The 26,391-nt window shown below is 43.0% G+C and overlaps 1 long non-coding RNA gene across 50 annotated transcripts in view; it reads right to left on the bottom strand.

Annotated features, from left to right (window-relative positions):
- LOC144314152 (uncharacterized) overlaps positions 1-26,391 on the bottom strand; it is a 240,698-nt gene that overhangs the window by 180,617 nt on the left and 33,690 nt on the right. For 38 of the 50 annotated variants that reach the window (XR_013379926.1, XR_013379910.1, XR_013379916.1 and 35 more), the window contains 2 exons: positions 10,589-10,757; positions 7,288-7,385 (listed from right to left, as the gene is read on the bottom strand). The exons of 4 other annotated variants lie outside the window; for them this stretch is intronic. This is a non-coding gene — a long non-coding RNA (uncharacterized LOC144314152). The remainder of the gene's footprint in view (positions 1-7,287; positions 7,386-10,588; positions 10,758-26,391) is intronic. 8 more of the 50 variants (XR_013379880.1, XR_013379881.1, XR_013379882.1 and 5 more) reach the window with 1 other exon arrangement.

Raw genomic sequence — 26,391 nt, 5'->3', positions numbered from 1 at the left:
TGCAAAATCATAACGACTCACAGGAGGTTTCTTCCCACCTACCTGATTCTGAGCCCAGTGAATTATAAACATATTTTATTTAACAAATTCACTTTTATTACTACAGTCAGCTCCTATCACAATAGTTAAGGTTCCTGTTTGTAGGTTCATAACTTGGCCATAAAATTTTGCTTCAGGCAGATACTTTGGTCTAATGACTCTCGGTACAAAATATGATTATTAGAATCTTTCTCTTTTTACACAGAAAGTAAAAAAGAAAAAAGAACACCTTGACTTAAAAATAAAACAATTTTCAAACTGTTGTTCTGTTAAAGAAATGCTCCTTTCCTCCCCCAACAACAAAAAAATGCCAAATCTCTGCCATCAAGATTTGTAAAAGCAAAATGGCATTGAAGTTCCTTCTCAATGTTTCTTCTTATTTTTTAAATGCTTTTGGCATTTTGGATGGGACAATTTTCCTGGTGTAGGCCTGCCTGTGCAAAGCATGGCATACATTTGGCATTCCTGGCACCTATGCACCTGCTACCTGCCATATTCTCTTTCCCCATAAACAAGAGGGGCTGTGCTGACCAACAAAGACTTCACGCTTTGTGTCTACTCTGTTTCACTCACATCCTGCAGGAGGATTGTGACATCTTGGCTCGGTACAACTTTAACTGACCCAGAACAAAGTGTCAAAGTAGGGGGCATCTAAGTTGACCCAGTTATCTGGAGGGCCATTGGTAAAATTATGTAATTGGAGAGGGGAAGTCTGAGGAATCCTCAATATTCCATTTTCCTCATCTTTTTCTTTTTGTGAAGGCTTTTTGTATAGATCAGGAACTACCTGCTTGCCCTTTGGATGCCCGAGTCACACTCTTAGCAGCCTTCTTGCTGAGACCTGCTGTTTTACTCTACATCCATCAAAACATATCTGACTTTTCACCTATGCTCACGGGGCCCTATTTTCTGTCCAACGTGGCAGTTACTACATCAACCAAACCTTGATAATGACCCATTTGTCACACCTCTTAGCAGGGGAGAATATTTTAAACATGTAACAAATGACTTGGCATAGGCACTTGTGGATCAGAAGGGGACACAGGTGGAGGTTCTGCAGCCTGACAGCCCTTTCAGGCCAGACATGGCTCCCCTAGTTGCTAGTTCTTGGGGGTGGTTAGGATGAATCCTGTGGATAGGTCAGGGTGGCTGAGGTGGTGAAGCAAAGGCACTGGAGGGGGCTCAGGGAAGTTGCTATTTACAAGTGAGAACCGAAGTGCCTCAATATAGTCACAACTGCCATGTGGTATATGCTCATCTCCATTTCATCCCTGACTCTTGAGGATTTTATATTTTAACAAAAGGCTCCTGGGTTATCAATGCCTGACTTTGAAACACAGAATGGAGTTTTAGGCAGCATGGCACAGCAATGAGGAGTAACTTTTGACCTCCAAAATTTTTAAATTTGTATATAGTCAAAATTACCATTCTTCTTAATTTCATACTTTTTTTTTTTTGGTATTCAAAATTTCTTCTTTGGGATGCCTCAGTTGGTTGAGTGTCTAACTCTCAGTTTTGGCTCAGGTTGTGATCTTGTGGTTCTGGGACTGACCCTCCATGCTCAGTGTGGAGTCTGTTTCAGATTCTCTCTCCCTCTCCCTCACATGTGTTCTCTCAAATAAATAAACAGAATCTTAAAAAAAAAAAAAAATCCCTCCTTTATCAGTTAAATGGTATTGTGAGGGACGCCTTTGACCCGGGATCGAGTCCCACATTGGGCTCCCTGCATGGAGCCTGCTCCTCCCTCTGCTTGTGTCTCTGTCTCTCTCTCTGCGTCTTTCATGGATGAATGAATGAAATCTTTAAAAAATAAAAAATAAATGGTATTGTGAGATTCTGGTATATAAGGAGATAGGATAGAACTTGATTTTTGTTTTTGGATAGTCAACTCTCACAAAACCATTTATTGAAAAATGTACTTAGATTGGCCTCAGATTTAGGGTTGTGCCATTTTCTGTATGCCGTTTCTTGTATTCACCTGCGGTTCTGATTCTTATAACTTCATCAACAATTTGGTACTGGATAAGAATTCTTTCAAATTTCCACAGCTATTTTTATGAGTCAACTTTTGTATAGCTTTGTCAAGTTCCTTTCTCCCCTAAGCTCCACTGCAATAGTAAATTTTATGTGTCAACTTGACTAGGTTAAGGGATACCCAGAGAAATGATAAAAGATGATTTCTGAGTATCTGTGAGAGTGTTTCTGAAAGAGACTAGTAGAATTGGTAGAATGAAGAAGCTTACCCTCACTAGTGTTGGTGGCCATCACCTAATCCACTGAAGGCCCAACGAGAACAAAAAAGCGGAGAAAGGGCAAATGCGCTCCTTCTGGATGGGACATCCATCTTGTCCTGCCCTTGGATATTGATACTTCTTGTTCTTTGGCCTTCAGACTTGGACTGAGACTTATACTATCAGCTGTTGGTTTTCAGGCCCTCAAATTCATTCTGACTTAACACCTCCAACTTTCCTGGTTTTCCAGCTTGCAGAATGCCAATCATGTGGCTTCTTGGCCCCCATAATTACACGAGCCAATTCCTATAATAAATCTCCATGTCTGTGTGTGTATATGTGTACCTGTATTTATCCTATTGATCCTGTCTCTCTGGAGAGTGGTAATATACACACCAATCTCATCAAATTTTTTATTAGAATGTTATTAATTGTATATATTTGTTTTGTAATAACACTCCTGTGCATTTCTCTTCTATGCTCAATACTTTTATACTTAAAGGTCACTCCATGTGGGTTTTCCCTCCATTCTAAGCAATTCTGTGACACCAGGTAGACATCCCACAATTTACCTCAATTCTAATACTATGTACCTAGAAATCATGTCAGATTGAGGGCTCAGTTCAAAAGATTCTTTTTCCTAATTCAGATGCCAATCACTAGTCCAGACTGTCATCTGTATTGCTGACTGGCTATACATCAGATGTTCCCATGACTCCCTGCTCAGATTCCATTAATTTGCTAAAGTGGCTCACAGAACTGAGGAGAGTTTACTGCTTTATTCTAAAAGGATACAATTCAGGAACAGCCAGATAGAAGAGATGCACAAGGCACAGTGTGTGGGAGAAGGGGCACAACTTCCATACCCTCTGTGGATGTGCCATCCTCCTGATATCACATGTTCACCAACCCAGAAGCTCTCTGCATCCCATCCTTTTGGGTTTTTATGGAGACTTCATTCCATCACCTTGGTTGATTAAATCACTGACCATTGGTGACTGAGCCCTTTTTCTCTCCCTGGAGGCTGAGGAGCAGGGCTGAAAGTTTCAACCCTCTGAGCACAGGGTTGGTTCCCGTGGCAACCAGCCCCTAACCTCAGTGGCTTTCCAAAAGTTAGCCTATTAGGATAAATTCGAAATGGCTGAAAGAAGCCTGTTATGAATAACAAAAGATGCTTTATTGTCCTTATTAGTTAGGAAATTTAAAGGCTTTTAGGAGCTCTGTGCCTGGAACTGGAGGAAGACCTCGTATTTATTTCTCATTATAAATCATAATGTTAAAGAGGAAAGAATTGATATTTTTACTCTAGTCTTTTCACTTAGAAACATTATATATTTAGCCTTATATAAAACCTTCATTTACATTTCTCAGTAAAACTTTTATAGTTTTCTTAATGTAGGTCCTATATATTTCTTTTCTTTTTGGGTCCCTTATAAGTTTTTAGTTTTGGTCACTTTTGTTAATGATATAACTCTTCCCTTGGTACCAACTAACTGATTATAGCAGAGGTAAGTGTTTTCATTCTTCAAACTTTATTAACTGTTCTAGTGTGCACTGGCAGGTGCTACCAGCTGGTCCCTTCAGGAGGCCCTCTGGACCACCTTCCCTCACACATGGATCCCAAGAGGAGTACTCAAAGCCTGAAATGGACTATGGGCTTACACATGCGTTTTGGTATTATTTTCAGCTTGCTTCTGGTGAAATAAAAATAATTGCCTATTTTGACTAAATATGACTTTTTCTTAAATATTCACAATGGGATCTATCTTCTGGAAAGACAGGAGCTCTTGTCTCTTAGGAGTAGTTCTTGTGAACACTTACAAAGGGGCTCAGAAGGCATGCTCAGTAACGGTTTCTTTTAAATGCCAGTTACTTAGTAAAAGGGAGAGTAGCTGTAGACGGATTAAAAGATTTATTTTCTTTTGAAATCTGTGGCTTCTTTAAAGTTCATGGATAAAGGTGCAATTGCCTGTGCCTTACCTGCATCCTTCTAAACAACCAACAAACATGCTCCGGAAGAAATTCAATTCTGCCCTCCATCCCCACCCTCACGGAGTGTAAGTGAAGAGAGGCTTACTCAAATTTAGAGGCGGATTGCCTTGACAAGCTTCTCCAACAGGGAATGAAGCCAGATGGGGATTGAAATAGCTTATGAGCCACCAATCCATGCCCAGTTAATTGTGTTAGCTGTGCTCAGGATACAAGGAGGAAAGAAATTGTGGCTAAGGGAGAGATACTCAGACTCAGGCTCCTATAGCATCCTAAGGATGGATGTCACTGCCTGAATAATCCCACAACTAAAATAAGAGGTTTTAATATTTGGTATTCTCTTTTCAGCCAAATGGAGAGAAAATGGAGACAAAGTCTTACTTTTTTTGCAGGGGCAGGGGGGTAATTAACACTATTTCTAAGCTTTAGGTTAAAAAACTATGGAACTAGAACACTGGATTATTGGCAAAAACACCAAAGGTTAAACACACCAGTGGCTGCAAATGTTTATCAACATGTGTTTCCTACAGTCACCTGAACTAGGAGATAGTCTAAGTGCCTGGGATGCTGGCTGACAGGAGACAGCAGGTGTTACCTGACACGGGGCATTAAATGAAGTCACTCTAATGACTTCTGACCTAACTCAAGTACATAGTAAGGGCAGCATAAGTGGCTGGAGACAAAGATTTTGAGACCTCTGTCCTTTCATTTGTTCCCTTTCTGCCCCTGACCAGACTGCAGCCCTCCATATAAAGCAGCCACATTTACTTTTTAGCCTCTCCAGGGAACTTGTTAGAAATACAAATTATCGGCCATGCCTTGAATCTACTAGAACTGAAATTCTGTGTGTGGGGCAATCTGAGTTTGAACAAATTGTCCACATGACTCTGAGGCTTTAAAGATTAAGAATCCCTAGCTCAGGGAATTGTGTCAGTCCCCACCTTTCACCGGGGCTTTGACTTTCCTTTGATGCTTGTCTCTGATGACTTTCTGTGCTGACCGATCATCTGTAGCTGTCCTCAGTGCCTACCTAGCTCCTTTGGATAGATGACACCTTTAGATGGTCAACCTTCCTTTCTCTACAGACTTCTTCATAGGACTGATGAAGGACTTCTTTGTAGCACTGATCTTTGCAGATCCCTATGTGAAAATACATAGGGATCTCTCTCTGATGCCTGACTTATGTGCCATCCTGGCCCTCAGAACACAGGTCCTCCTGCATTTTAGCTAGACCACCATCCACATCTCCAAGGCTGATAAAGTCAGCATGGCCAGCTATAAAAGCAGCTTGATTTGTGATAGGAAAAAAGTAGCCTGAGATCAAACACACCAGATTCAAGTCCTAGCTTTACCATTTACTAAGTACATGAATGTGTGAAGCAACTAACAGATAATAGTATTTATCTCCAAGTACTATTTTGAAGAATGAATGAAATATTCTATCAGAGCCATGACCTACTTTTATACTATGAAAGGGATAAGGTAGGCTGAGATAGTGTCCCCTCAATCATCAGGAGTCCTGCCTAGAACAGCTGGAGCTCTAAGCTTCCAGGTCCAGACAGCCTCATCCATTTAAACCAATGTGCTACTCAAGTTTTACTTGATATATAGGCCATGATGTGAAAATGATGGGAGCCACAGTTCTATATAAGTACCTGTAGAGCTTGTGGCACCCAACAAGGCCTCAATAAATGACAGTAGCGGGCAGCCCGGGTGGCTCAGCGGTTCAGAGCCTGCCTTCAGCCCAGGGTGTGATCCTGGAGACCTGGGATTGAGTCCCACGTCAGGCTCCCTGCATGGAGCCTGCTTCTCCCTCTGCCTATGTCTCTGCCTCTCTCTCTCTCTCTGTCTCTCATGAATAAATAAAATCTTTAAAAAAATGACAGTAGTTGTTCTATCTCTGAATATAATTGAGGACCACCAAGAGGAATGGTGACAAGTAGTACAAAGGCTTGATAACTAGAAGTCTAAATTCTAAGATGAAAAGGGAGGTAGAATGAAAAGAAAGCAAGCCTGCATATTTGGTAATGTGTAAGAGTTTATTCTCAGGTAAATTATAAATCCAGTATTATAAACCATGTAGATGTCTCTATGACAGAGACAATGGTAAATTGTGGAGATCAAGCTAAAGCTTCCCACATAAGGAATTATCATTTGTGTGTGTGTGTGTGTGTGTGTGAGAGAGAGAGAGAGAGAGAGAGAGAGAGAGATCAACAATGATATTGATTAGAACTCTGAGGAAAATCCAGCCTCTCCTGAAACAATATCCATCATTTATAGCAGAGCAAACATACACTTTCCAAAGACAAAGACAGGACATATAAGGGGCTTGTGCAATGTCTAAGGACTCAGCTATGGTTTTGAAATGTGCAGACCACCTGCTTGGAGCTCCAGGTAGTCTAAGTCTAGGGTCAAATCCAAGTCACTGGCAGCACCACAAGATGCACCCACATGCCATCAGCAGGCAGGTGTTTGAGCTAAGGCACAAGAGCAGGTGAGAGCACGAGAGGTGAAGAAGTTACAGGTAACCGTAATGGCAGCCAAAAAAATCCAGGTGAAACTTTGTCTACAATGGATCTGATGAACAATTTCCTTAAAATGACATCTAATATTCAGGCACACACTTCCTGCTCTACAGATGCTATCAAAGTATAAACATAACACAAGAATAATACTTAAGGGATTCAAAACATCACACAAATTGCTTGATGAAAAGTGGCAAAATAGCGTGTTATTATTGTCTGCGTCTTGGCAGAGTTCTTCTTTGGTTGAACATTAGAATAAAATGACATCAGTTGTCACTTAGCAAATGGCCCTCTGCTTTCTAAGCCATCCAACAGATGGCTGAGGTGATAAAGTGCAGCACCAGCTTGATCTTGTTTTTGCTAGCAGCCTCTACTTGCCACCACGGCAATCATTCAGGGTTCTACCGCCAGCCGACTGCACAACGTGTCGCTGTGCAGTGTCTCTCACACCAGGTCCCATGCATCACAGTTGAGCCACGTAGCTCTGAAGCTAAATTACCCACCTTCTTAGTGTCAGCTCCTTCACTGTTTTATTCTGCCCAATCATTCCTTGCAACCTTGGCCCCTCCATGTTCCAGCACTAATTTAAAAGCTCCAGGTCCTGGGGTTTCGAAAAAAAAAAAATTCAAGTTTTGCTGTGCAGAGCACACCCCTCATCTTTCTCTTTACTCTCAGATTAAAAGAACATAAAATCTGAGAAGGAGGAAAAATTAAGGACCCCTTGGTTGGCCCATACCTTAATAGAAAGGGAAAGTACACCAATGTGAATGTACAACTGACCACAACTCCCTAGCAACTGGTTGTGTCTTGGCTCCTTCCCTTCCTGTGTGTACAGATGAAAACAGGGGTGGGGGGGTAGGGGGTGTGAGGGGTGTGGTTTCAGCACAAGGGAGTTTTACAATTAGCTGGGTTAACACTGGCCCTGAATCTTTGGTATATACTTTTGAACAGTTTTCCTCTAAGATATAGATTTTTTTGTTAATTTTTATGAAGTTAAAATTTTTCCCCATTCATCTACTAACTATAACTTTCTCCTCATGGTTCATCTATATACTAGGTCATGTTGAAATAAGAACCAAGAGTTGACTACACTCTAGAGGCCAGGAAAAGTAGTATTCACCCCAGGAAGGGAAAGAAGTGATTGCCTTTGAAAGGTGATGCCACATGGACCTGTGGCAATTTCAGTCACCTCCACATTGAAGGAAACATCCCTTGTGTGTTTGTGTCCAGAAAGATAATGCTCGAACATGTGCCTTTCAATTCTGAGTGCTCATGAGTAACTCTGGAATAAGTGTATGTAGTATGCCAGTGTTAACACACATTTAAGTCATACTGATATATAAAAGATGTGATTCCATTATAGTTTATTTCAGAATTATTACAAGGTCAGGAGTGGAGTGCTAATATAACTGTAACCCACACAGTATGCTCATTAACAGGACCTGTAAGTAGAACCTAATAAGTTAGTTCCTTACATTTCATGCTGAGGGTCAAATATACACAGATCAAGAAGAACAGAAAATATAGGTAGAATATATTTTAACTTTGGTATATGTGTGAATTTCCTATCCTTTCCAAAACTTTATGATGCAGGGTTTTTTTTTTAATTTTTAATTTTACATTGGGTGGGAATTAAGAGGAGGCAAGTTGTGATGATTTATTTTATGTGTCAATTTGACTGGGCTAAGGGATGCCCATATAGCTATAAAATATTATTGCTGAGTGTGTCTGTGAGGGTGTTTCTGGAAGAGATTCACATTTGAATCTGTAGGCTGAGTAAAGATCACCCTCATCAATGTAGGTGGGCATTCAATCTACTAAAGGCCTGAAGAGAACAAAAAGGCAGAGGAAGGATGAATCTGCTTTTTTAAAGATGCTGGCACTCCTAATTCATAGGCCTTCAGACTTGGACTGTAGGACACCGCCAGCTTTCCTGGGTCTCCAGCTTGCCAATAGCAGATTGCCAGACTTTTTGGCCTCCATAAACATATGAGCCAATTCCTGTAATAAATTCTATTTATCTCCTATTGGTTCTGTTTCTCTGGAGAATCCTACCACCGAAAGGAGATTATTTAATATTTACGGTGTTTTAAAATTCTAAAATTTCTCTAAAAATTCCCAAGTCTGTTCCTGGTGATTGATTATCAAGAAAAATCCATGAGACCATCAGGATTAAGACAGGGCCTGGTTTCCTGAGTGGGGGTAGGAGGAGAACCTTGGTCTTAGGAACAGGGCAGGAGCCAAGCTGCAAACAGAGCTTGGGATGAAAGCCTAGGGATTAACAGTGAGATGGGCTCATGTGCTACCAAGCTGTGTGTGTGTGTGTGTGTGTGTGTGTGTGTGTGTGTGAGAGAGAGAGAGAGAGAGATCTAGAGTCCCCACATCTGCCCAGAGGAAGCAGTCTGTTTCACAGCCTGAGATGGGCAGGTCCTTCTTAATGGAGCAGTCAGAGGCTCCAGAAGAGTAGGAGGTGTGAGCCACGAGCTGGGCAGGGCCCCAGGTCCAAGCAGCATCTTTTCCACTGCTGAAAGATGAGGAGCTCATACCAAGGGCTAAGGAGGGATGTGTGTTAAGTACCTGGTGAGGGCCACTGTGGCTGTTGGTTATTAGAGGTTTTTGTCCTTGCTTCTGGATAGACACTTTACTTCAATAGGGTGGAATTAGCCCAGAATTATTAATGGCAATGAAGTACTATGTTCTTTATTGAAAGTTGACTTCTCTGTGCCTGCTGGCCACTGCCATCCAATGTTATAACCAACGAGGAATGGCCAGAGCAGTCAGAATGAGGGAGAAAGATTGGAGGAAAAGGAGAAAAAGGAATTTCTTCCAGAATAAAAACATTCTAAGCACTTCTAAGCCAGATGGTGAAGCACAGGGTCCCAACATCTAATGTTGCAGGTGGTTACCCCACCTTCACACTGAGCAGAGGGAACAGCTTCTGACTGGTCAGCAGCATGGACGCAGCACCCCAGAGGGGCCTGGGATGCCTGGCTATCTCTGAATTTTTTCTAGCTTGGGTCTTTTAGGGCAGCCAGAAATTGCATTCCCTAGAGACAGCTGCAAAACTCTGTTAAGGATGTGTGATCTCTTTCCTCAGCCCTTTCTTTGGTAGGCTGCACTCCTCTGCCAGGGCACAGTGGGAACATGAAGGGTGGGGAGGCCACTGGCTCTGCAGTCGAAATTCTGCCGCTCAGGAAAATGCAGACACAACTCCAGGACAGACATCCACAGACAGGAATGCACTCTATCACACCACATACAGGTGGCACTGCTCAGAACCACAGGCTTAATTCTAAACTTCACAGTTGTGCCGTAGCCTATAAAACATTTACATCGTTTTCCTGAATATGTAGTACTTACATAGCCTATAAAATATTTACATGGAAACCTTTTTTTCTGAAGAGACTGTATCCCAAATGTTATGTCTACACCACAGCATCATGGGAAGCAGGAGACCTGGGTACTGGTTTTGGCTTTTGACAGCAAGGCTGTGTGACCTTGAGCAAGTCAATTCACTCCCTTGGTTATCTCATGTATAAAACGAGGGGAATGGACTGTGGTCCAAAATATCCAAGATCTTTTCTTTTTTTTTTTAAAGATTTATTTATTTATTTGTTTGTTTGTTTGTTTATTTAGAGAGAGGCAGAGACACAGGCAGAGGGAGAAGCAGGCTCCTTGCTGGAAGCCTGACGTGGAACTCAATCACAGATCTCCAGGATCACACCCCAAGCTGCAGGCGGCGCTAAACCACTGCACCACCGGGGCTGCCCTCCAAGATCTTTTTCAAATGTAATATTGACTCACCTCCTCCAGGCAGGGGGCCACAAGACAAGAGGCCCTCATCCTGCAGCAACCCTTGAGCATTATGCCAGAAATATCCCTGTAACTGTTCCATCACAGCACCGAAAGGAGCACCTTGCAGAATGGAAGGAGAGCATCCCAAGGGGGAACAAGAGTAGAGTCTGATGTCCACCTAAATGGTAAGAAGAAAGGGAAGTTAGGTAAACAAATGAGGCAAACAAGAATACAGGCTTTGGGAAGGGCCCATCTGGGGGTTAGCCTGGCTTTGCTGCTCACTAGTTTGTGATCTTGGGCAATGTGTTTAGACTTGTGAACCTGTTTCCTTACGTGTAATACAAGGAGATTAATACTAAGTATTCCCTGGTGCTCTTCTGAGGATCCCTTCAGTTAGAAATGTAAAGTGCGTTTTACATTTGATAAGGTATATAAGGGCTCAATACACATTAACTATTATTTTTATTATCGATTTATCAAAAAGTCATCTATCAAGAGACTGTGATTCCCCTTTGAGTATCTTCTCAGAGATGCCTATCAAATTCTCCCAGAAGAAACCCTCCGGGGGGGCACCTGGGTGGCTCAGTGGTTGAGCATCGGCCTTCAGCTCAGGTCATGATCCCAGTGTCCTGGGATTGAGTGTCACATCAGGCTCCCCGCAGGGAACTTACTTCTCTCTCTGCCTATGTCTCTGCCTCTCTCTGTGTGTCTCTCATGAATAAATAAATAAAATTGAAAGAAAAGAAAGAAAAAGAAATCAATCCTCTGGATTCCCACCTATTTGTAACTATGTTATCTTACATACTAATTTTGTTGTAATACAAAATAGATCACAATCACAGAGAAAATAGTAAAAATTTTTGTGGGGTAAGCTATTAGTACATATCATTGAAATATAATATTATGATTAACCGGTAGGTTAACTTGGTTAATTGCAAGCCTTAAGGAAGATGTGAGCCACACAGTAAAGGACGATGCCTTTTCTTTTTTTTTTTTTAAGATTTTATTTATTTGAGAGAAAGAGAGTGCAAGTCCGTGGGGGGTGGAGGGGGTAGAGGGAGAGGGAGAAGCAGACTCCCCACTGAGCAGGCAGCCTGCCATAGGACTGGATCCCAGGACCCTGATATAATGACCTGAGCCAAAGGCACATGCTTAACTGACTGAGCCATCCAGGCACCCCAGTGATGTCTTTTAATGTTAGGGCATCTTCTCCTGATTTGCTTGGGACAGTCCTAATTTATGCTTCTTGTCCTTGAGTTATTATTTCAAGCATACCTTTTTATTCTCAGAAGCACCTCGGTTTAGACAATAAATTATATAGTTGCCCTATTTAAATTAATTAAATGCTGGGTTGATGGTTGTCTCCATAAAGAGTTATTTGGGAGCAGTGTTTTCATGAAGAAGTCAAATCAGGCATACATGATTTTAACTTCAGACATTTTCTGTGATACCAAATTCTATATGAATGTGGCCGATGAGAGACTTGAAGCTACCCAAGATGGCCACTGAGAGGTTCCTACAGGGATAGAGGTCTCAAGTCTGTCCAAAGTCTTTTTTTTTTTTTTTTTTTTTTTAAGATTTTACTTATTCACGAGAGACACAGAGAAAGAGGCAGAGACATAGACAGAGGGAGAAGCAGGCTCCTTGCAGGAAGCCTGATGTGGGACTCAATTCCGGGACCCTCGGATCATGACCTGAGCTGAACACAGATGCTCAACCACTGTGACACCAAGATGGCCCTGTCCAAAGTCTTAAAATCACACTGCAACTCCAATTTGAGGAAAAGGACTACAAAACTCTTACCAGTATTACTGAGATTCAAATTCTTCATTTATTCATTTGCATTGTGCTAAGCAGCGAGAATACAGTGGGAACAAGTTAGACAGGATCCATTCTTGCCTTTGTTGAGCTCACAATTTGCTGAAGGACACAGGTGAAACCAAAGTTCCATCAGAAACTTTTCCAATAGAAAAAAAAATTACTATGAGGACAAGTTTAATAAAGGAACAAATAAAGAGTTAAGGTAGAAAGAAATGGAAGCATTGTGAGGTAAACTGTCTTTAGAGAGGTTTGCTGGAGAAGCCTCTTGAGGATATGGCATTTAAAGTGAAATGCACAACAGTAAAAGAGACCAGCGCTACGGTATGCAGGGAAAACTGCATTCGAAGACCCTGAATCAGAGTAGAGTTGGGGGGTCTTTGAGACTCAGAGAAGGTCAGTGTGGCTGGAAATCACTGAGCAAGGGTAGAACCTGGCATAGCTGAGGGGGGACAGATGGACAGAACCCAATAGTGTGTAGTGCAGAATGAAATTTTTTGTTCCAGGGGAAACAATGCCACTAACGAGTGTTGAGTGGAGAAAAGGCAGGATACAATTTATGCCTCCTGTTGATCTGATTTACTTTATAATTTACTCCCCTGCTGTGCGGAAGAGGAATTGAGTTGGGGGGTAGGATAAAAGTACAAGTAGAGAGGCCAGTGGAGATGGACAGATTCAGGACACATTTCTTGAAGTTCATTCTATAGAATTTGTAGGTTGGGTGGTGAGAGTGTAGGGAAGTGGAGAATCAAGACTGACCTCACAGTTTTGTCTCCACAGGCTGGGTGAGGAGACAGTGAGGTGCAAAGTCACTGGGGGACCCAGAAATGAAGACTTCTGATTTGAAAATGTTAAAACTATTACAACTGAGATGTTTCTTCCCGTGAGGAACATCAGAAGAGTAGTTGCATATAAAAACATGGTTTCTGAGAGGTATAAGATGCAGTTATATACTTGGTACTATTATATCCATGGAATTCAAGTCTGGAAATGATGAGAGCATGTTGAGTAAGAGGACAGAGAGAAAAAGCAAGCAAGATAAAGAAAGAAAGAGGGAAGGAGGTGGAGCTCTGAGGAATATCAACAGGTGGAATAGGAAGTGGAAACAGCAGGAGAAGGAAAAGAGCCACTGAGGTAAACCAAGAGGCAGCAGTGTGACAAAAGCCGAGAAGGAAGTGTTCCAGGTAAAAGGAAGTGGTCAAATTAGTTGAACAGTCCCAACAGACTGAGAATGGAGAAGTGTCCACTGGAGCTGGTCACATGGAAGGAGTCGGTCCAAGACTTGACAGGAGCAGCTGCACCACTGCCTTCGTCTGTGAATATGGTATTTGGGGGTATATTGCTCTGCACAGATACACTTGTATTCATGAAGATTGAACATTTAAGAGAATGCCTTGAAAATTGATGATCCATTCTTAAGTTCACAAAGGCCTCAGCCCCGAATCCTGCTGGGACCTTAGCCGCAGGCCCCTGAGGGGGGGGTAGGGCCTGGAAGGAGTGGGGGCTGGAGGCAGGGCATTCCGTGCCTTCGCAGACTGCAGTTTACATGGGGCAGGTTGAATACACCACAGAATATCCAGAAATGTTTATGGATTGATTTAAAGAGAGAAAGAAAGGATACCCTACAGTTTCAGTTCCTTTTCCAATCACTTTCTGAGAGGCAAAGTAAAATGAGCCTCAAATGCCCAACAGAGGTTTCATATGTTTCTTTCAAAAATAATTCATGAAATGATTTCATCCTCTCAATTATTCTGAATAAAGCAGGAATGTTATGGTATTACTATCCTAGTTTTAGAGTTCCAGAAAGCCAGGCTGAAAGGCTAAGCAAATTGGGCAGAACCAAATCGTTCTTGGGGCAAGCCAGGAGTCCTGTCCCACCCTCCTGCACCCTTCCCGATCCTCCCCTTTGGCCAAGTCCCAAATGTTGGTCTACAGACCACTCCAGAGGAAAGAACTTCAAGATTTGTGACCCTCAGGCCACACCAGCTCCCAGAGCAATGGCCAGGAGGAAGTTCATTTTGTGTTTTTCTCTTCTCAATTCTTTCTCCCTTTCCTTGGGTAAACTTTCATTTGCTCCATTTCCTGTTTTGGCCATTCCCTGGCATAGAGGCTGGGGAACCAGGGAGGTATTGGGACCCCTCCTCCACCCCCTTTCTCATGCCTTTTACTTCTGTGAATGGTTCATTGTCAAAGGGCAAAAGGAACATGGCAAAGGTAAATGGATGGCTTATTAGGTTGGAGACAGGGAGGCAGGGACTGCACACAGGGCAGGCCATTATGTAGGAGGTGGTGAGGGCTGTGCACGTATGATTTAATTTTCAGCAAGAGTCTTAATATCATATTCATGTACGGGGCTGATAACCTTTCTCTTAAATCTTTTGAATGATTAAGATCAGGTGGCCATAAGTACACAGTATAGTCATTATTCCCAAACTGGAGCCTGAACAGACACATACACAGTTCACACAGTTGTCCAAACCTTACTAAGGGACCTTCAAGCACTGAGCCACGCCTGCCGGGCTGGGGCCCCTAGCGATGTGACATCACCACCCAGGGGCTTGTGTTGTGCACATGACTGGGCCAGCAGGATTTCAGAAGCTAAAAGGACAGAAATCTTGAGAGGATTTCTAGTCACTGTCCTCGATGGATCATTTAAAAATATCCCTCTCAAAAAAAAAAAAAAAAAAAAAAACAATCCCTCTCAGAGTAGGACATTCTTTTGCTTTTTTTTTTTTTTAAGATTTTTTAAAAAAAATTTATTCACGACACACACACACACACACACACACACACACACACGGGGTGGGGGGCAGAGACACAGGTAGAAGGAGAAGCAGGCTCCATGCTGGGGACCCAACGTGGACTTGATCCTAGGTCTCTAGGATCACATCCTGGGCTAAAGGTGGCAATAAATCGCTGAGCCACCCGGGCTGCCCATCAGAGCAGGACATTCTGAACCTACCTTCCTTGTTCACTCACTCTCCTGCTTCCAAGATGCTCCATGACCATAGTCACAAAGAGATGGCTTTACAAAAATTCCTTACAATGGTACTTTAATTAAAACAAAATCCTTCTATGTTCTGTAGCATTTAAAAGCTTCATTGTGACAAATATTTGCAGAAATAAAGCGTTGCTTTGTGTTCCTTTACAACACAGGGAAAGCTAGCCACACTTCCAGAGCAGTGTGGGATGCTCAAGAGAGAGGGCCCCTTCAACACACTATGTAAATTTAGGAAAACAACATGCACATCAGTATAGTTCTAGTGATTCAATACAAATAAACAAACAAATGTTGGGAAAGACTTTGATTACTGTGCCTGAAGGAGGATCCCTGACTTTACTTGTAGGGATGCGGGGGTGGGGTTGGGCATGCACATGTGCATGTGTGTGTGTGCCAAGGTGCCTGCAGGATGACAGAAGGACAAACAATGAAATCTGAATGTTCCAAGGAAATTAGCACTTCAGCTTTTTGTTGTTGTTATTTCCTAAGACCCAAGAACTTCCCCCGTCAGGAATTAATTATTATCATGGTAAAACGGGGTTATATGTCCATTAAATCGTGCATAAAGAAGTGTCGTGGCAGAGAAATAACATGCAGGACTGAGAGTCAGGCTGGAGGAACTAAATGCTGGTAATGGAGTCCTGCTGGCCTGTGCTTCAGAGCATCCAGCTCTGGCACTCTTCTGGGCTCCCACTCTGCAGGGAAAAGCAATCCACAGGGCCAATGGCACATGCCCTTCCAGAGCTTGCATCTCCTTTCTGGGTCCCGTTCTGGGTATCCAGAGAAGCCTAACAATCACATCCTGGAGCCTAAACTGCTGGGCCACTAGGAAGGTGTGTTTGACAAGGGAGGGGCACAGACTTGTTTGCTGACCTGACTTGTGACATTTCCGTGTCCAGTCCTAGAGTATGTGAGCCTCCCCTAGGTCTTGAGGCCCTGAGACCACCCTGTGAGGAGAGGGCCTGGCTGGGGGTATTTGAGTCCTGCGGTCGTCACCAGTGGTTATGTTATCTCGGACAAACCATTTTCTCTCTGGGTCTTACATCCTTCATTGCTCAATCTGGGTCAGGGTGAGATTGGAGCAGGTGAGCACTAAGTGCTTTGAAAGATAAACATCTCTAAGAAAGGTGGGACATTTAAAAATAGTCTCCTCTACTTGGTGACCCATGGGGCTGTCATGTCAGAAGGAGAGGCCTCCAGTTCCATGTAGTCTGCATATTCATGGTTTCTGAGTTTAAGTGACATTTAAGGGTTTATAATTCTGTTATATGTGTCAAATGCATTAATCTTCAAATATCAGATTTGCACACAATTGTAGGGTGTTGCACTAATTAATTTAATTGTGCATAGAGTTACAGCCTTCTGAAGTTCATAAGCTTATGCAAGCAAGAATTCAAGTGCTTTCAGTAACCCAGCCCAGACTATAGCACCATAACCTAGAATTCACAACTATCAATATTCATCAACAATTAAACTCTGTACCAGGTAGTACAGTTTATGAATGAATTCTTACAAGTCCTCTTCAAGACAAATTCAAGACCAGTAGGTGCCCTGCAAGCCAAGCATGTGGTGAATTCTGAGGCCAGTATCACAGAAGTCACCCTAACAAGCACTTCCTTTTTCCACTGCAAGGTCAGCCCCGCTCAGGCCTGCTCCTGCCCCCTTTCCTCACAAATAATTAGCTGGCAGTAAGATAGGTGCCTACCAAAATGCTGAAGGATAATCACATGGTTTGCTTCCTCTGCCTTTTACAGATAAGCAGCCTAAATATCAAACCTCTTTCTATTACTAAGTGTCTGGTGCCCACAAAGGTGGTCATCCTGGGGTGGCTGAGGGTTGCCTGCCTCCTTGGTTCACCACCATCCTTCCCAACATTGAGAAATAGCCTCAGCTTATCTCCCTTGTTTCACAGGCAGGTGAGTCAGAGCAGCAGGATGTGGCCTAGGGAGCCCTGGTGGTGCTCTCCTCTCTCTCTCTCTCTCTCTCTCTCTCTCTCTCTCTCTCTCTCTGCCTTGCTTTGCCTTGCAAACAGGTTCAATAGCCCTGAGCAGCAGAATCCAATAAAAATGTGCTTCAACTCCCTTACCCTGAAATGGGCAATATATCACAATTCCAAGGAAAAACATGATTTCTGTTTCATGTAACCTAAAAATGACCTAGTTTAATAGTGACATTTGCTAAAACAGGTGTACTTTGTATTTTGTAGGAGGAAGTTTACATTTTCTTACTGGTTTGGTACTGGCAACCTGAACTATTTTGTGGGGATGTTTCTCAAATTCCAAGTCAGTTTCCTAGGATGCCCTAAGCAAACCTGTCCTGTGCCCACTGGAGCATGTTTGGGGTCTGATCACTTTAAGAGTGTGTCCTTCAGCAGAGCTAGTCTCAAGAGGAAATGGGGTGCCCGGGGTCCCCAGGAGCTCTGCCCCAGCCTGACATGAACCAAGGTGGCATCAGGGGCTCCCAGCCCAATGTAGGTGTTGCTGGTCCCTGGGGCACCTGGTGAGGGACCCCAAGCCTGGCTGCAGGGGATGCACCAAGGTGGGCTGGCTCCCATTTGGGGCTGTCACCAGGAGGCAGCTATTCAGGTGCTCAGCATGTCCTGAGCACACTGCCATCAATCCAGGGCACACAACAGTGGAAAAGGGGAGGTGTGTGCCCTGGATTGATGGCAGTCCTATAAGCGCTCGCTTGCTCCACTGCCCTTCCAGGTGGCACTTCTCTGTGTCTGACCTTCCTCTCTGCCTGCAACTGCAACTGAGGTTCCTCTGGGTATGGCTGAGGCATTGAGTTTTATAAAATTCTATTAAATAAAATGGCCTGGATTAAAAATAAACACAAACCATACTTCAAGCCTCAAGCTTGAGCCACAAATATAATTTTTTAATTTTTTAGTGGCCATGTTAAACAAGTAAAAACAACAGGTAAAATAAAACTTAATTCCAGCTATCCAAAATATTACTCCCACTTGTAATCAATATAAAAATTATTAAGGGGACACTTTACATTGTCTTTGTCTCTTTTTTTTCCCCTCCCCACACTCAGCCTTCTAAATCTGGTGTCTGTCTTATATGTGCAGCACATCTCATCTGGGACTAGCAACATCTGAAGTGCTCATCAGCCACATGTGGCTAGTGGCTGTCAGGGTGGACAGTGGAGGAGCAGAGGCCTCACCTTCCTGATGGTAGCTACCCACTGCAGGAGGCTGAAGAAAGGAGGCAGGAGGGAGCCAGGTTCTCAAAAGACTGCACTGCCTGCTTGCCTGTTTCTCTTTGCAGTAATATGAATAACCATCCCATCCAGTATGCCTGCTTCTGTAATTAATCAGCATTTATATAGTAATTTATGTTTGCAAGTGTTTTATTGATACAGTTGCCAGTATATTTATCTGCTTGCATGTTACACTTTCATGTGTGCCTACCTGTGCTAATTACTGCTATAATTATTGAACACAGCTCACAGTTACCTTCAAGAACCCCAGCAACCATTTTAATAGCAGTTATAAATTCTATCTTCTACCTCCAAGTTCTGTCTATTTCACCAAGAATTTTTACACCTCCACTCCAAATCCTCCAAGTTCGTGGTCGGCCTCAGAGTGAAAAATGCGTTTAAAAGCAATTCATCTTTTCCCCTTTGTCAGCTTAAATTTCACATGAACGAGATAGAAATTTAATGACGTATCTTGCAGCAGCAACAGCAGCCTCCATACCCAGCATTTCAACATGAAAAGGCTAATTACGAATAATGACCACTACCATCAAACGATGCCTTCTCTAATACCAAATGGCATTTCCTACTCTCCATTCAAAACTACTTTCTGACCAACAGCAGAGCTCATGAGCAGGAGGAAGCAAGAGCACAGGCAGGCCGAGGCTGGTGCCCTGCACTCTGGTTACTAAGGATCCTGGCACCCCTCTCCCCCCGCCTGCCCCCAACCATCCACTGGGTCTCTGAAGACTCCAGTTTTTCAAGGGAAGAAGCAGTGTGGGCCAGCTAAGGAGACTGGCGGAAGACAGGCAAATACAAGAGAGAAAGCTTGTATAAGCAGTTCCGTGGTACAGTGGTACAAGTAACATAGGATGGTGCTGCGGTTGGGAAATTTGAAAGACCATTCCACCTTCCTGGTGCCCCTCCTCGCCCCCTCCCTCCCTTCCCCCAAATCAATGAGGGGGAGAAATTACAGTGCTCCAATTCATTCCGTGGTTCTGCTGCTCTCAGTGATTGGAAATGCCAGCGAGGGGAATGATATACATCATGTGATGAAAGGAGAGTACGAAAATATTCACCAACAGCTATGAAATGCAGCTGCCTCCGTAGCAGAACCAGGCGGCTCTTGAATAGAACACAGCAACACCACCCAAGAGACTGAAGGCCAACTCTGCTCCGAAGCAATTTTGTGAGCCCAATATTGGGGATTAGAGACAAATAGGGAGAGATCTTATGCCACAAATCACTGCATACCCAATGCTGTTGCTACCTACTCTGGGTCTCCCCTGGGGCAAATCATTAAGCTTCTTTCTGTCTCTCCTTAAAATGGGAGCTAAATTGGCAACTTACCACAAAGGAGTGTTTTCTTAATTACTTGCGTACAAATTGCTTGATATTACTGAATGAAAGGTATCAAGGAGAAGGCAAGCTATTACCATGATTATTTTTGTTCTAATATAAAGCAGTAGGCCAAAGCCTTTTCTATCTTTTGGATTATGTTTCAGTTCAGTGATACTTCAGGGAATGGCCTCCTAAGGCTCTGACCACCATTAGTACAAGCAGCATTTCAAAGACTCATCCAGAGAGCCCTGCGTCCCCAGGCCAGACTTGATTGATGTAGAAGTGCAGTGGAAGTCAAGAGCAGTTTGGGAGTGGGAGTGAGGGCATGAGTGGTAGCCTCATCCTGGGCAGCCACGACATGAAAATATTCGTCTTTGTAACCCACCGCTTCCTCTCCCCATGCATGTCTGACTCCGACTTGGTTGTGAGGGCCAGCCTGGTGGGGCAGAGGGAAGACTGATTACTGTCAGAAGCATACTCTGACACCCACTCGCTCTGAGGCACAGACCTGATCACAGACTTCATAAATAAATATGGGTTGACACAGCATTTCCTTGCTAGAAAAGATGAGAGACATTTTTTCTGTGTATTATTTCTAAGGGCATGAAGAAGGAGGGATGTGGGAGGGAACTTTCCAGACAAATGCAAGAACTATAGTTTCCTGGAAATCTTACCAGAGCCAGGGGCTTGTCCCTTTACCAGCAGTCTTGCCTGAGGGCCACTACCAGAGTGAGTACCACTCATTCAATGGGTGATTGTCTAGGATCAGTCTCTGAGTCATACCTGCCTGCCACTTTGTAGAGATAGTGATTGCCCTGATTTACTACTGCATCCTTGAATCACGCTGTGATTGGGTCTTCAGTAGGAATGTAGGGCAAAGAGAAAGTGACACGTAGAGTAATTATGCTAAAAAAAAAATTGGGTGGCATTAGAATAAGGGTTTGGAGCAGCTGCTATAGAATTCTTTTGATTAAAACATTTGCTCTTTTGGAGAGAATACTATAGGATCCTTCTGAGACAAGTTCTATAGACCAACTGGATGGGAGAAGTCTATCACTTGCTGGATCTGTTACAGAGTTGTTTGTCCATTTTACTAAAAAACTTTCTTATGAATTTTAGTATATTATTTTTGCTATTACTGTGTTAATGATAGTGACAGGAGAAAGTTTAAATCCTTTTTAGCTTCTCTCTATGTAGAAAAACTATTTCTCCTCCCATATGCAATTTTCTGTCCATTCATTAATTGTACTGCTGCTTTCCTAAGTTTATTTACTGCCTTCTAAATATGTATCTTAATTTATACTCCTAGTCTCATGGGGAGCTGATAAAATGTAAAATTTTATATAATAGCAGGGGCAGCCATAGATATTTTAATATCCAGGGCCGCTTCTGAATCCTAATTTTGCAGATGGCGTGAAGTTCATTTTATAGCAGCTATTGAAAACTAATAAATGCCAACCACATCACTCAGCATTGTCAATAATCCACCAGATTGTGTGCCCAGGGATGCTGGGAACCAGAACCAGCTCCCAGCCCTTCCCTTACCAGCCTCCAGCTGCAGACCCCATAGATGCCTTGCCTTATCAGCTGCCACAATTCTATTCAGGTCAGCAATGAGCGGAGTTTTTTTGAACTTCTAATCTGCTAGTGGAGAGATACTCTCAAGAAGGTAATTGCTGCACAGAGCATGCAGGGGAGGGAGGTGCGCCAGCCCCTCCCCACGTATTCTATTTGCACTCCTCAAATGCAAGAGATGAGCAATGGGGGAGCAAAAGAAGGGAAGTGGCAATGAGGCTAGAGGCTACTACTACTACATATGGCGGAGGCTAGCTGGGACGTTAAAAACAGAGTATCTATGTGTGTGGTACATCGCTCCCCTCTGGAAAATTCATATATTGAAGTCCTAACTGCCAACATGATGGTATTTAGAGATGGAGTCTTTGGGAGGCAATTAGGTTTGAAGAGTCATGAGGGTGGAGCCCCCCCATCATGGGATTAGTGCACCTTCTAAGAAGAGATTCAAACCAGCTCTGTTTCCCACCGAAGGCAGACAGGGAACGGCCTGTGAGCACGTAGCAAGGTGGCCCTCTCTAAACCCGGAAGAGGAACTTCACCACAACCCAACCATGCTGGCACAGTGATTGTGGACTGCCAGCTTCCAAAATGGTGAGAAAATCATTGTCCATGTTGAAGCCCCCAGTCTCAGGTATTTTGTTATGCCAGCCTGAGCTGATGAGACTTTAGGATTTTTTCCTTTCAAATAAATGGAATAATATTATTCTTTTCAATAATAAGGAAAAACAAAAGCACATAGAATGGGAGAATAGCAAGGAGCTCAGAAACTGAGTGCATGTTTCACTTATCCCTCCATTTTTTGTTTTACCAAATAGTGATCAAGTCCTTACTGTGTTCCAGGCACTAGGCAATTATACATATTAATATGTAGATACATTTTTAAAAAAATTATACATGTCTATATTAACTTATATTTAGTTAGTAGTTATCTGGGGATTCCCAATCTCTGTTCTCAAGGAACTTACAGTCCAGAAGAGGCTGTTGTAATAGCTGTGAGTCTACCAGTAGGCAGTGCCCTGGAAGAGTGGGAGCAGGGAGAAAGAGAAAGGATTTTCAGCCTCTAAGAGGTTGAGAAAGGAGAGAGGCATCCAGAAGGATCATGGGGGGAGTTGCCAGAGCAACTGGACACTGTGTGCAGCAGGTGGCTGACTGGCCTCTTAGTCCTGAGGAGTCACTTAGAGTCCGTCAAAGCAGTGGCCAAATCCCTCCTTTTCTCCTCTGCTCCTTATAGAGCTGGTTGCTCTCTGGTAAAATCTCTTTGCTTTTCCCTTTTAAAGCGAGCTGCCCTGCTGTTTTCTTGAACTAGATTTCATCTGGATGCAAAAGGAGCATGAGGGTAATCTGCTTTTAGGCAGTCCCAGGAGATGGTCTGCTAACGGCTGGGGAAAGCCACACATCAAGTCAGTTTGATGAAATGTGTTAGTTCAGAGAAGTCAGAAAACATCTGGTCCCAGAGTAGCTTGAATGCAAAGATCAAGTAAATGGTCCTATCAAGTTTTGTTTTCAGATTCACCCATGTTCCCCGGGTGTGAGTTACAGAAGAGGAAGCCCACATGCAAGAGCTCTGTGTGTGGTACCCCTTGCCTCAAGTAGTCTGAGTTTTTTACAGATGAAATGTTAGACACATCTATCATAATTTTTCCATTGTGAAGCTCTCTTATACCCAGAAGCAAACTCAAACTGACCTTCTGTAACATTTAATCTTTCTGTGGTATGAATTCTTTTCCTCCCTCTTTCTCTCTTTTGGATTTATGTAAAGAGATGTGAAATAAATGAATCAAAATATACAAAAACACATGCCACTGTGCTTGACAGGGAAGAGGTCATTTTCTTCAGTGACGCCCACTAAAGCTTTCATTCCAGACAGGGCTCGCTACAGTGTGGGAGACCCCTGATGTTACCAGGAGCACAGGAGGATGTGGTGTGGAACCACCACCAAGGCTGGCTGGAAGACTTCCCCAACAAGTCATGCACTAAAGCTCTCTAGAAAGCGTTTGGCCTGAGTTAGGGCAAGGACAGAAGCCAGATGCCTAGTGGAAAAAATTGTTTTGTGGAAAGAACTACAAGGTGTTAGACCTGAAAGGGACAAGAAAGATCCTCTGGTTCAACCACCTCAGTACACAGGAATGGAAAATGAGTTCTAGAAAGGTTAGGTGATTTGCTCAAACTCATGACAATTAGTTCTAGGTGTAGCTAGGATAAGAATCTAGAACAGAATGAAGTTAGGAGTCATTAATATTCTGGATCTCCCGGGATGCTTGGGGGGCTCAGTGGTTGCGTGTCTTCCTTCAGCTCAGAGTGTGACCCCAGAGGCTTGGGATGGAGTCCCACATCGGGCTCCCTGCACGGAGCCTGCTTCTCTCTCTGCCTGTGTCTCTGCCTCTCTCTCTGTCTTTTGTGAATAAATAAATAAAATCCTAAAAATAATTAAAAAAAATGTCTGGATCTCCATGTAAAGCATTCAAATAGTGCCTGTTTATAGTTAGCTGCAAAATTCTGACCATTTCCCTCTGCTTAGAGCCACTTAAAAAGGTGGTGTCTAACTGATCTAAGTATCTTTCACCACTTTACTTGGAGGATCAAATAAGATGATGGTCTTGCTGGTATATGGTCATCTGGTTCCTCAGCCATCATGCAACCATCATGCTATGGATTTGGTAGGAAAATATATGAGCAAGAACTTGAGGATATTTGCCTGGTGGCCCAGGTTAAGTGGGGTGGGGTCTTGACATAGCTCAGTAGACAGTCCAAAAAGGCTGCCTAGAAATGCAGGAGTTATTTAGGAATAGTTAGTACTAGGCCTATGGTTTTAATATAACGGAATACATGTTTATAAATATATAATACAAAGAGTACATCAAAGTACATAGAGTTAATAGATTTTTAAGAATTATGTACAGAACATGAGAGACTCCTAACTCTGGGAAACGAACTAGGGGTGGGGAAAGGGGAGGTGGGCAGGGGGTGGGGGTGACTGGGTGACGGGCACTGAAGGGGGCACCTGATGGGATGAGCACTGGGTGTTATTCTATATGTTGGCAAATTGAACACCAATAAATAAATTTACAAAAAAAATTATGTACAGATAATGTCTTCTTATATATTTTAGTTTTTGAGAGAGCATGTACACTTGAATTAGCCTAAATTAAATGCACAGAGGACACCACCTGACCGCAATATTACTTATATTTAAGGTACGTTAAGATTAAAACCAACACACATGGGACCCTCTGTTACCAACAGAACAAATTCTATGGTATGTACATTCAGCAAATATCAACTATTGTCCTTCTTATACCAATTGAGGTTCCATACCTAAAAGACTGGGCCATTGTTCTTTGGGAATCTGTGTTTGAGTGGCATGACTCCAGCCTTAGAACATTGACAGGAAAAAGCATCCTGGTTTTCTAACAAGGGAAGGTTTCAGTATGGTCCTATCTTACAGGGAACCAGGGACTAAATAGAAAAACTAAGGAGAAGACCCAAAGCTAGAGGCCTATTCCTAGGGTTGGACCACTATGGTAAGTTGAACTAGAAAATGAGCAACCAGAGAAAGTCAGTACCCCAAGATCCTTGGCAAGAACACATCACTTTGTGTCATTCTACAAGAAAAAGCCACAATGGAAGCCAGCAGTCATGGGGGGACTTGGGTCCCAAGCCTGGGATGAGGGGGTCTTAACTCCCAGCTCACCTGATCTGGGATGTATGTAATCTCATGAACTGGCATACATGATCTTGAAGCATGTAAGCTCTATGGTCTATAAAGATGCTTTCTTGCTTGCATCATTATTCATGGTGGATGAAGCAATGCACTTTCTAGTATATCTGAAACTCAGGAGACAGGAGGTTCTAAGGCATTCCAGAGCTAGGGTGTTTCATCAATAACACATCAGAAACAAATATCTATGCTCTGGAATAAGAAAGACAGGGCTATTGAAAAGGACTTATTTCTGTCTGGATGCTGAGCTCTTTACTCAAATATACTCTTATTCAGACGAAATGAATTCAGTGGGAGGAACAATTCGGTTTTTGTGTGTGTGGGTTTTTTGTTTTTTTGTGTTTTTTTTCTGGTAGCAAATTTTACTGTATTTAAAATAATCATCCTAGGTAAGTGAAGAGTTGATAAATGATCTCAATCTGCATACTGCCTTGTAAGAGCAGAGCTGTGTATAATTACAAGATTGCCCTGGGGGGCTGTTGCTTAACTCTGCTGAGTGAGAAAGGCAAGGCTTTGTGAAATGGCAGGCCAGGGCTCTGGTTGGTGAAGCAGGAGGAATTTCTTCTCACCCACTGCTCCTCTGCTTTGTCACTGGGGCTGCCCGAGAAACTCCCCCCAAAAGGAACACAACATTCTCGACTCTGAATGATTCCAGAGGACACATCATTAAGATTTTTTTATACATGTACACACACATACAAAGTTGCCATGAAAGGGGTACCAGGAAAGACCTATTGAAAAGATGCAAGGTGAGATTATTCAATGTATTCTGAATAGAAGACAGCAATTGCAATGAGAGGGGGAGTGAATTTAAGTTGAACTGAGAGAAACTAAAATCCTGCAGAAAGGTGAAAGAAACCCGGGGAAAAAAATGTCGTATCATCCATCATGGTGAGCTGTGCACTTCCCCTCCTTGTGCTCAGTTCTTTCACAAAATAGATTCTTTCCTCAGCTTCCACCTTTCTTGGCCCCTCATCATTCATTAGGCATTCTCTTTGGGCCTCCTGAATTTCTCTTTCAAAACTGCCCTACCAATGGAAGAATGTTGAAGGTCCTCTGATACACCTTTGTTTCCCAGTGAGTACCAAGAGCAAGAGCTTCAAGATCCAACATTGTGGGGGAACAGGAGATCAGAGGTATGAAAAAATGTTAGAG

This window comes from Canis aureus, chromosome 5 (genome assembly GCF_053574225.1).
Source record: "Canis aureus isolate CA01 chromosome 5, VMU_Caureus_v.1.0, whole genome shotgun sequence".
NCBI lineage: Eukaryota > Metazoa > Chordata > Mammalia > Carnivora > Canidae > Canis > Canis aureus.
This window is presented reverse-complemented; position numbering and strand designations above follow the sequence as displayed.